At 35.6% G+C, this 12500-nt stretch overlaps 1 protein-coding gene across 2 annotated transcripts in view; it reads left to right on the top strand.

Moving 5' to 3' along the window:
- The window catches only part of LOC133562944 (voltage-dependent calcium channel subunit alpha-2/delta-1), a 311591-nt gene that overhangs the window by 10283 nt on the left and 288808 nt on the right, over positions 1-12500 (top strand). The window lies entirely within an intron of this gene.

The following is a 12500-nucleotide window of genomic DNA, read 5'->3' as shown; positions in this document are numbered from 1 at the left end:
TATATATATATATATATATATACATACATATATACATATATATATATAAATACATATTTACATACATACATATATGTATATAAATACATATTTACATACATACATACATATATCCATATACATATATACATATATATATATATATATATATATATATATATATATATATATATATATATATATATATATATATATATATATATATATATATACATATACATATATATATGGATATATATATATATATATATATGGATATATATATATGGATATACATATATATATGGATATATATATATCCATCCATCCATCCATTTTCTGCCGCTTATTCCCGTATATATATATATATATATATATATATATATATAAATATATATATATATATATATATATATATATATATATATATATACATACATACATTTACATGTATACATTTACACACATATACATACATTCATACATACCCAAACACGCACACGCGCGCACACACACACACACACACTATACTATATATATATTACATATACTTGGTATTGTTACTCTCCATTTTTGTATCGATCCACCGACCCCGTTTACATTGAAGCACTTTAGCTTAGCGGTTAGCATGGCTTCTTGTATCTTCCTATAGTGTAGTAGTGTAGCATGTTTAGCTATTCCTCGCCCTCCAGTTATAAAAGTACTTTTAAAAGACCTACTCTATAGAATATAAAAGCGTCTTTGCACTGTTAGGCGCCAGCGTGTACGTCACAAAGTGTGTAGGACGCTTGTCACTGTTAAATTTGCAAACAAAAAAGACAGACTGTCATCGTCATGCATTATCACCCTTAAATAATATTCAAAATATGATTGGCCAAATGTATACTATAGCATGCACCCTTACTTTAGTACATGTGATTTTTTTATCAACTGTTCAGATCGCCCAAGACGGCTGGACTCACGCGGATGGCGAGCATTAAGCGGCGAACGCGAGAGCATTTTAATAACTGCAGCAGGACCCAGAACACCATCCATGTCTGTCTGCACGGCCATTTGTCACCACGGCGATGAGAGGGCTTCATCATCGCGGCTGCAATATGTCTGCATTCTGATGAGATGCAAATGGATTATTTAGCCACAGATGAGATGAAGCAAAATAAATTAAAATGAGGTGGTTGCAACCCTCAGTTCATCCATCATTATAGTATGTTGAATAAATGGATGAGGAGGGATTTATTGTTGAGGTAACCAAGACAAGCTGGTGGTATTTTTTATTTAATTTCGCATGGGGCTGATGATTTTTTTTTTATAACTATCTACATTAAGTGTTACAATCAAAGACAAATATATATCTTTTTTTATAGTGGACTTCATAAATGCCTTAATGACACACTAAACTTCTGAGTTATGTATCGGAATATGTTGACTTGCATGTAAACTTTCTGATACAAGCAGTCCTGCAGCGTGTTTATACAGCCAGTTAAAGGAGCCATATGTAAAAATTGCATGTCAAGTCTTCATTAAAAGTCCCTGATATGTCAAAAGGCATTCATATTTTTTTAAAATACCTCCATAACTGATAACAGTAGTTCAGCCAGGATATGTTTATTTCACAATCACATTTACAGCCCCAGAATCTTCTGATACAAGCAGTCATGCTGCTTGTTTATACAGCCAGTTAAAGAAGCCATATGTAATAATTGCACGTCAACTCTTCATTAAAAGTCCCAGATATGTTTTTCCAAAACCTCATTTCACTATTAGTTTTACAGCCCCGAAATTTTCTGATACAAGCAGTCATGCAGGGTGTTTATACAGCCGGTTAAAGGAGCCATAAGTACAAACCCCATTTCCATATGAGTTGGGAAATTGTGTTAAATGTAAATACAAACGGAATACAATGATTTGCAAATCCTTTTCAACCCATATTCAGTTGAATGCACTACAAAGACAAGATATTTGATGTTCATTTTTTTTTGCAAATAAAAATTAACTTAACATTTCATGGCTGCAACATGTGCCAAAGTAGTTGGGAAAGGGCGTGTTCACCACTGTGTTACATCACCTTTTCTTTTAACAACACTCAATAAACGTTTGGGAACTGGGGAAACTAATTGTTGAAGCTTTGAAAGTGAAATTATTTCCCATTCTTGTTTTATGTAGAGCTTCAGTCTTTCAACAGTCCCGGGTCTCCGCTGTCGTATTTTACGCTTCATAATGCGCCACACATTTTTGATGGGAGGCAGGTCTGGACCGCAGGCGGGCCAGGAAAGTACCCGCGCTCTTTTACTACGAAACCACGCTGTTGTAACACTTGGCTTGGCCTTGTCTTGTTGAAATAAGCAGGGGCATCCATGATAACGTTGCTTGGATGACAACATATGTTGCTTCAAAACCTGTATGGACCATTCAGCATTAATGGTGCCTTCACAGATGTGTAAGTTACCCATGCCTTGGGCACTAATACACCCCCATACCATCACAGATGCTGGCTTTTCAACTTTGCGCCTATAACAATCCAGATGGTTATTTTCCTCTTTGTTCCGGAGGACACCACATCAACAGTTTCCAATTATAATTTGAAATGTGAACTTGTCAGACCACAGAACACCTTTCCACTTTGCACCAGTCCATCTTAGATGAGCCCAGGCCCAGCGAAGCCGGCGGCGTTTGTGGGTGTTGTTGATAAATGGGGTTTGCTTTGCATAGTAGCGTTTCAACTTGCACTTACAGATTTAGCGACCAATTGTAGTTACTGACAGTGGTTTTATGAAGTGTTCCTGAGCCCATGTGGCGATATCCTTTACACACCGATGTCTGTTTTTGATGCAGTACCGCCTGAGGGATCAACGGTCCGTAAAATCATCGCTTACGTGCAGTGATTTCTCCAGATTCTCTGAACCTTTTGATGATTTTACAGACGGTAGATGGTAAAATCCCTAAATTCCTTGCAATAGCTCGTTGAGAAATGTTGTTCTAAAACTGTTCGACAATTTGCTTACAAATTGGTGACCCTCACCCCATCCTTGTCTGTGAATTACTTAGCATTTTATAGAAGCTGCTTTTATACCCAATCATGGCACCCATCTGTTCCCAATTAGCCTGCACACATGTGGGATGTTCCATATAAGTGTTTGATGAGAATTTCTCTACTTTATCAGTATGTATTGTCACCTTTCCCAAATTCTTTGTCATGTGTTGCTGGCATCAAATTCTAAAGTTAATGATTATTTGCAAAAAAATAAAACATTTTATCAGTTTGAACATCAAATATGTTGTCTTTGTAGCATATTCAACTGAATATGAGTTGAAAATGATTTGCAAATCATTGTATTCCGTTTATATTTACATTCAACACAATTTCCCAACTCATATGGAAACATGGTTTGTAATAACTGCATGTCAAGTCTTCATTAAATCTCCCTGATATGTCAATGTTAGTTCCCAATACCTCTATAACTGATAACATCAGTTCAGCCGGAATATGCTCATTTCAAAATTACATTTATAGCCCCGAAATCTTGTTATTGTTTACATTTCGATGCCTTGCCCTCCACCTTTTGACCAATTAGAACATCTGTGAGTATGTCTGTATTATGCTGATAGTATATATTTGTACCATGAATTGATTAACGAGGACCCCGACTTAAAAAAAGTTGAAAAACTTATCCGGGTGTTACCATTTAGTGGTCAATTGTACGGAATATGTAATGTACTGTGTAATCTACTCATAAAAGTCTCAATCAATCAATCAATTACATCCAGGTTGCCAGTTAAGCACCACCACCTCCGTCTGGCTACTGCCACTGGTAAAGTTACTAAACATTTCAGACTTTAGTCAATCTAAACGTTACCATTCTCAACGTATTCGTGACAAAGCCGGGGACAAAACCAGGATTTGTATCGGGGATGCCTTTGAAATATGGAGACCATTGAAGGCGGAGAAGATTTTTATATCTGACACCATACTTGATAATTTCCTCCTTGATAGGTAAGTCAGGCCCAGTCCCAGAACCTCAATCCCTAGTTAGAGGCAGTAAAAGTTTGAAGTTCCTCGGAGTAGCCCGGTCCATCCATCTGGATTCGGCTGCGAATCCGTCAACTTTAGTCAGGGAGAGGAGAAGGGGACTACAGAATTTTGACCGTGATTTCAGTACCATTTCTGGCCACATTGTTGACATATGGCTCCTTTAACTTCTAAATGTCCTCCAATAAGCACACAAGGTTGGTATTTTCTTGTGTTTTGGTGATTTACAAAAAAAGGTAAACATGGTTGGCTACTAGGGACTAGCAGCTACACAACGGCCAAGCACACAACAGCGCAAAAGCTAGACATACGTCAAACGTGTCCTTAATTGGATACTATTGCAGTCTAAAATATATAAAACATATTTGTGGCATGTTATTAACAGAAAATGAGCCAAAGTCAGTGAGTGTCAGTTTGAAAAATTCATTAATTGTATTGTTTTTCTTTTAATAAAAAATTAAAACTGGTCCCACGGACCCGAACAGCACAACAAACTTGTGCTTGAACCGTGTGCTTGAACGCCAGTTACTGTAAGAATATTAAAAAAGCTGACTACTAGGCGTCCCGTGCAGATCATTCTGCGACGTTCTGCTTGTGTTTACGCAATGTTTTTTTTTGGAAGCTGCCGATGTTTCCGTGCCTGCTCTTAAAGCACTGGCTTACTCCTCGACTGTATTTTGCAAGTGCAATTAGTGCTTGGACTGAAGTCTAAACAAGCGCCTGCTGAGGTGTACTCCCAGGGCCAGCTCATTACTATTCCCTCCAGTGTGACGCTACCACAACATCTGTCCATCCTTTTTTTCTTGCTTTTTTTTTCTTTCCGTTTGCTCCCATTTGCTCTTCCTGTGTAGCGAGAGAGAAAAAACAAAAACAAAAACAAAAAATAATGTGCGCCAGCATCTGACCCAGTTGCCTCATGTGCGCCTGCGTTTAATTAAGGGCGGCTGTGCTGTACCAGCGGCTGGAGTCATCAAAACGCCGCAAGCAGAGCAGAAAAAATACTGCAAACCTCAGCTTAGCGGCAATTATTTTCACGCTCTTTATTCTTTTAAACTAATCATCCTAAGTACAAACCCCGTTTGCATATGAGTTGGGAAATTGTGTTAAATGTAAATATAAACGGAGTACAATGATTTGCAAATCATTTTCAACCCATTTTCAGTTGAATATGCTGCAAAAACAACATATTTAATGTTCAAACTGATAAACATTTTTTTTTTTTGCAAATAATCATTAACTTTAGAATTTGATGCCAGCAACACGTGACAAAGAAGTTGGGAAACGGGGCAATAAATACTGATAAAGTTGAGGAATGCTCATCAAACACTTATTTGGAACATCACACAGGTCTGCAGGCTAATTGGGAACAGGTGGGTACCATGATTGGGTTTAAAAACAGCATTCCAAAAAATCCTCAGTCTTTCCCAGGAAAGGATGGGCCGAGGTACACCCCTTTGTCCACAACTGCGTGAGCAAACAGTCAAACAGTTTAAGAACAAAGTTTCTCAAAGTGCTAGTGCAAGAAATTTAGGGATTTCAACATCTACGGTCCATAATATCATCAAAAGGTTCAGAGAATCTGGAGAAATCACTCCACAAAAGTGGCATGGCCGGAAACCAACATTGAATGACCGTGACCTTCGATCCATCAGACGGCACTGTATCAAAAACCGACATCAATCTCTAAAGGATATCACCACATGGGCTCAGGAACACTTCAGAAAACCATTGTCACTAAAAACAGTTTGTCGCTACATCTGTAAGTGCAAGTTAAAGCTCGACTATGCAAAGCGAAAGCCATTTATCAACAACATCCAGAAACGCCACCGGCTTCTCTGGGTCCAAGATCATCTAAGATGGACTGATGCAAAGTGGAAAAGTGTTCTGTTGTCTGAAGAGTCCACATTTCAAATTGTTTTTGGAAATATTTTAAATCGTGTCATCCGGACCAAAGGGAAAACGAAACATTCAGACTCTTTTCGACGCAAAGTTCAAAAGCCAGCTAGGGCCAATTTAGTGTTGCCAATTAACTTATCCCCAGGTGCATGTCTTTGGAGGTGGGAGTAAGCCGGAGCACCCGGAGGGAACCCACGTAGTCACGGGGAGAACATGCAAACTCCACACAGAAAGATCCCGAGCCTGGGATTGAACTCAGGACCTTGGTATTGTGAGGCACATGCACTAACCCCTCTCCCCTCATTACAATGTTGTTAAAAAATGAATTCATCCAATTTGTTTTTAAACATTTTCAATGATTTTCAAAGATTGTGGACCTAAGGAAACTGATCTATAGTTTGTAAACTGGTGTTTGTCCCCCGTTTTGTGAATTGGTACAATCGTCGCTCTTTCATTTAGTTTGGGAATCGATTGATTGAGACTTGTACTAGTACAAATTCCGTACAATTTACCACTAAATGGTAACTGTCTAGTTTTGTGGTCATGTCCTGTTTGGTTTTGGACTCATTGTGCAGTCATGTTTGTTTCACCTGTTATGTGTTCACGACTCACGCAACTGATTTGTTTGGACTCACACACCTGTCAATCACTGCACCTATTTAATCCTGGAGTTGCCAGGCAGTCAGGGTGGCGACATTACCCTCTACACACCCTTGATACCCGTTTTTTTACGCGGTCCAAGCCATACTGCTCATGCCATTGCTGTTGTTTTTGACTTCTTCAGGCCACAGTATGTGTTTCGTTTTTATGTCAACAGTTTTGTGAGTTTTAGTTCATGTTTCAGGTCCTAAGTTGTTTTTGCCTCCGTCTTGTGCGCGCCTTTTTGTTTGGTACTTTTTGAGTGATTAATTAAAAGATGTCAGTACTTTCACGCCATGTCCGGTCCAGTCTATTTGCACCACGGGAGAACAAACCACACCATAGTCCACGCCTTGACAGTCACATCCGAATAAGTTTTTCAACTTGTTTAAGTCGGGGTCCACGTTAATCCATGGTACAAATATATACTATCACGTTGACCCCGACTTAAACAAGTTGAAGTGTTACCATTTAGTGGTCAATTGTCTGGAATATGTACTGTACTATCTACTAATAAAAGTTTCAATCAATCAACATAATACAGTCACCACACAAGTTAATCGTCAGAGTATACACATTGAATTATTTACATTATTTACAATCCTCACAATACAAAAGTCCTGAGTAGCCCTCGGTTCAATCCAACGTTGTTTCAACGTTGGATTTGTGTTGTAAAATGACCGAAATTCAATGGTCAAATCAACGTCAGAACCCAACATTGATTAAATGTTGTCAACAAGCATGTTGTTTCAACGTTGTATTTGTGTTGTAGAATATTGGTTGGTAAATGACCAAATTTCAATGGTAAAATCAACGTCGCCGCCCAATATTGATTAAACGTTGTCAAAATGCATGTTTTTTGTACATTGTGTTGTAGAATATTGTTTGGAAAATATGACCAATTTTCAAAAGTCAAAATAACATCACCACCTGACATTGAATAAACGTTGTCAAAAAGCATGTTGTTTCAACGTTGTATTTGTGTTGTAAAATATTGGTTGGAAAATGACCAAAATTCATTGGTCAAATCAACGTCACAACCTGACATTGATTAAAAGTTGTCAAAAAAGGCATGTTTCAACGTTGTATTTGTGTTGTAAAATGACCAAATTTCAATGGTCAAATAAACGTCAGAACCCAACATTGATTAAACGTTGTCAAGAAGCATGTTGTTTCAACGTTGTATTTGTGTTGTAAAATATTGGTTGGAAAATGACCAAAATTCATTGGTCAAATCAACGTCACAACCTGACATTGATTAAACGTTGTCAAAAAAGGCATGTTTCAACGTTGTATTTGTGTTGTAGAATATTGGTTGGGAAATTACCAAATTTCACTGGTAAAATTAACGTCGCCGCCCAACATTGATTAAACGTTGTCAAAATGCATGTTTTTTGTACGTTGTATTTGTGTTGTAGAATATTGTTTGGAAAATATGACCAATTTTCAAAAGTCAAAATAACATCACCATCTGACATTGAATAAACGTTGTCAAAAAGCATGTTGTTTCAACGTTGTATTTGTGTTGTAGAATGACCAAATTTCATTGGTCAAATCAACTTCAGGACCCAACATTGATTAAACGTTGTCAAAATATGTGTTTGTTGTATGTTGTATTCATTTTGTAGAACATTGGTTGGAAAAAGGCCAAATTTCAATGGTCAAATGAACCTCAGAATCCAACATTGATTAAACGTTGTCAAGAAGCGTGTTGTTTCAACGTTGTATTTGTGTTGTAAAATATTGGTTGGAAAATGACCAAAATTCATTGGTCAAATCAACGTCTCAACCTGACATTGATTAAAAGTTGTCAAAAAAGGCATGTTTCAACGTTGTATTTGTGTTGTAAAATCACCAAATTTCAATGGTCAAATAAACGTCAGAACCCAACATTGATTAAACGTTGTCAAGAAGCATGTTGTTTCAACGTTGTATTTGTGTTGTAAAATATTGGTTGGAAAATGACCAAAATTCATTGGTCAAATCAACGTCACAACCTGACATTGATTAAACGTTGTCAAAAAAGGCATGTTTCAACGTTGTATTTGTGTTGTAGAATATTGGTTGGGAAATGACCAAATTTCAATGGTAAAATCAACGTCGCCGCCCAACATTGATTAAACATTGTCAAAATGCATGTTTTTTGTACGTTGTATTTGTGTTGTAGAATATTGTTTGGAAAATAAACGTTGTCAAAAAGCATGTTGTTTCAACGTTGTATTTGTGTTGTAGAATGACCAAATTTCATTGGTCAAATCAACTTCAGGACCCAACATTGATTAAACGTTGTCAAAATGTGTGTTTGTTGTATGTTGTATTCATTTTGTAGAACATTGGTTGGAAAAAGGCCAAATTTCAATGGTCAAATCAACCTCAGAATCCAACATTGATTAAACGTTGTCAAGAAGCGTGTTGTTTCAACGTTGTATTTGTGTTGTAAAATATGGGTTGGAAAATGACCAAAATTCATTGGTCAATCAACGTCACAACCTGACATTGATTAAACGTTGTCAAAAAAAGCATGTTTCAACGTTGTATTTGTGTTGTAAAATGACCAAATTTCAATGGTCAAACGTCAGAACCCAACATTGATTAAACGTTGTCAAGAAGCATGTTGTTTCAACGTTGTATTTGTGTTGTAAAATATTGGTTGGAAAATGACCAAAATTCATTGGTCAAATCAACGTCACAACCTGACATTGATTAAACGTTGTCAAAAAAGGCATGTTTCAACGTTGTATTTGTGTTGTAGAATATTGGTTGGGAAATGACCAAATTTCAATGGTAAAATCAACGTCGCCGCCCAACATTGATTAAACATTGTCAAAATGCATGTTTTTTGTACGTTGTATTTGTGTTGTAGAATATTGTTTGGAAAATAAACGTTGTCAAAAAGCATGTTGTTTCAACGTTGTATTTGTGTTGTAGAATGACCAAATTTCATTGGTCAAATCAACTTCAGGACCCAACATTGATTAAACGTTGTCAAAATGTGTGTTTGTTGTATGTTGTATTCATTTTGTAGAACATTGGTTGGAAAAAGGCCAAATTTCAATGGTCAAATCAACCTCAGAATCCAACATTGATTAAACGTTGTCAAGAAGCGTGTTGTTTCAACGTTGTATTTGTGTTGTAAAATATGGGTTGGAAAATGACCAAAATTCATTGGTCAATCAACGTCACAACCTGACATTGATTAAACGTTGTCAAAAAAAGCATGTTTCAACGTTGTATTTGTGTTGTAAAATGACCAAATTTCAATGGTCAAACGTCAGAACCCAACATTGATTAAACGTTGTCAAGAAGCATGTTGTTTCAACGTTGTATTTGTCTTGTAAAATATGGGTTGGAAAATGACCAAAATTCATTGGTCAATCAACGTCACAACCTGACAGTGATTAAACGTTGTCAAAAAAGGCATGTTTCAACGTTGTATTTGTGTTGTAAAATGACCAAAATTCAACGGTCAAATAAACGTCAGAACCCAACAATGATTAAATGTTGTCAAGAAGCACGTTGTTTCAACGTTGTATTGGTGTTGTAGAATATTGGTTGTAAAATGACCAAAATTCAATGTTCAAATCAACATCAGCGGTATAGCTCGGTTGGTAGAGCGGCCGTGCCAGCAACTTGAGGGTTGCAGGTTCGATCCCTGCTTACACCATCCTAGTCACTGCCGTTGTGTCCTTGAGCAAGATACTTTACCCACCTGCTCCCGGTGCCACCCACACTGGTTTAAATGTAACTTAGATATTGGGTTTCACTATGTAAAGCGCTTTGAGTCACTAGAGAAAAAGCGCTATATAAATATAATTCACTTCACTTCATTTCATCAGAACCCAACATTGATTAAACATCGTCCAAAAGCACGTTGTATCAACGTTATGTTTGAATTGTTCAAAGTCCGAACCGAATTCAACAAGTTCTCCTTTGGGACTTTAAAGGGGAACTGTACTTTTTGTGGAAGGTTGCCTATCATTTACAATCCCTATGTAAGACAAGAACACATACAGGATGTTACGTGGCTAACAAAAGACCCCTTTCCAACACAGGAACTTTTCCATTTAACCGGGTGAATAAAGTCCCCCCTTTTTTTTCCACCAAAACCCACCCGGGAAGACTTAGTTCTTCCGGAACTTAATTTCTGTTCCTACCAGCTAGGTGGGACTTTTGGAAGGTTCTTGGAATCTAATCTGGGGCAGGCTGTGCTAAAACTCTGATTGGTTGAACACAGTCAGGTATTGTTATTTACAGATAAACCCTGACATTTATTATTTATGTATTGTTATTTACAGATAAACCCAGGCATTTATTATGCATATATTGTTATTTACAAAAAACTCTGACATTTATTATTTACGTATTTATATTTACAGATAAACCCTGACAATTATTTACGTATTGTTATTTACAGATAAATCCTGACATTTATAATTCATGTATTGTTATTTACAGATAAACCCTGACATTTATTATGTATATATTTTTATTTACAGATAAACCCTGACATTTATTATGTATGTACTGTTTTTTGCAGATAAACTCTGACATTTTGTATGTATTGTTATTTACAGATAAACCCTGACATTTATTATTTATGTATTGTTATTCACAGATAAACTCTGGCATTTATTATGTATATATTGCTATTTAGAGATAAACCCTGACATTTATTAAGTATATATTGTTATTTACAGATAAACCCTGACATTTATTATGTATATATTTTATTTACAGATAAACCCCGACATTTATTATGTATGTATTGTCATTTATAAATAAACCCTGACATTTATTAGGTATTTTTTTATTTACAGATAAACCCTGACATTTATTATGTATGTATTGTTATTTACAGAGAAACCTTGACATTTATTATTTACGTATGGGTTATTTACAGATAAACCCTGAAATGTATTATGTATATATTGTTGTTCATCGATAAACCCTGACCTTTATTATGTATGTATTGTTATTTACAGATTAACTCTGACATTTACTATTTACGTATTTTTATTTACAGATAAACCCTGACATTTACTATGTATATATTGTTATTTATGGATAAACCCTGACATTTATTATTTACGTATTATTTACAGAAAAACCTTGACATTTATTATTTATGTATTGTTATTTACAGATAAACCCTGACATTTACTATGTATGTATTGTTATTTACAGAGAAACCCTGACATTTATTATTTACGTATTATTTACAGCTAAACCCTGACATTTACTATGTATGTATTGTTATTTACAGAGAAACCCTGACATTTATTATTTACGTATTATTTACAGCTAAACCCTGACATTTACTATGTATGTATTGTTATTTACAGAGAAACCCTGACATTTATTATTTACGTATTTTTTACAAATAAACCCTGACATTTATTATGTATATATTGTTATTTACAGATAAACCCTGGCATTTATTAAGTATGTATTGTTATTTACAGATAAACTATGACATTTATTATTTACGTATTGTTATTTACAGAAAAACCCTGACATTTATTATTTACGTATTATTTACAGATAAACTCTGACATTTCTTATTTATATATTGTTATTTACAGATAAACCCTGACATTTATTATTCACGTATTATTATTTACAGATAAACCCTGACATTTATTATTTATGTATTGTTATTTACAGCTAAAACTGACCATAGGGACTCGCCTGACCCTCAATAATTCATCATTTATTGAGAGCACAACTTTATGACTGATGGACACTGCGGACAAAAGTCTGACTTTTTAATAACACAGTACACATTATCTTTAAATCATAATGTTTTGGATATCATAAGGCGACAATTGTTGTATATTTGAATAGGCCTATCTCCACAAAGCCACTATGGTTTGAAATGAACATTTCTGCACTTTTGGGCACCAGGAATGCATTATAAACTGTAAGAAAAGGGAGTTTTGCATAATACGACCCCTTACAC

The sequence above is a fragment of the Nerophis ophidion genome, linkage group LG12 (genome assembly GCF_033978795.1).
Source record: "Nerophis ophidion isolate RoL-2023_Sa linkage group LG12, RoL_Noph_v1.0, whole genome shotgun sequence".
Lineage (NCBI taxonomy): Eukaryota > Metazoa > Chordata > Actinopteri > Syngnathiformes > Syngnathidae > Nerophis > Nerophis ophidion.
This window is presented reverse-complemented; position numbering and strand designations above follow the sequence as displayed.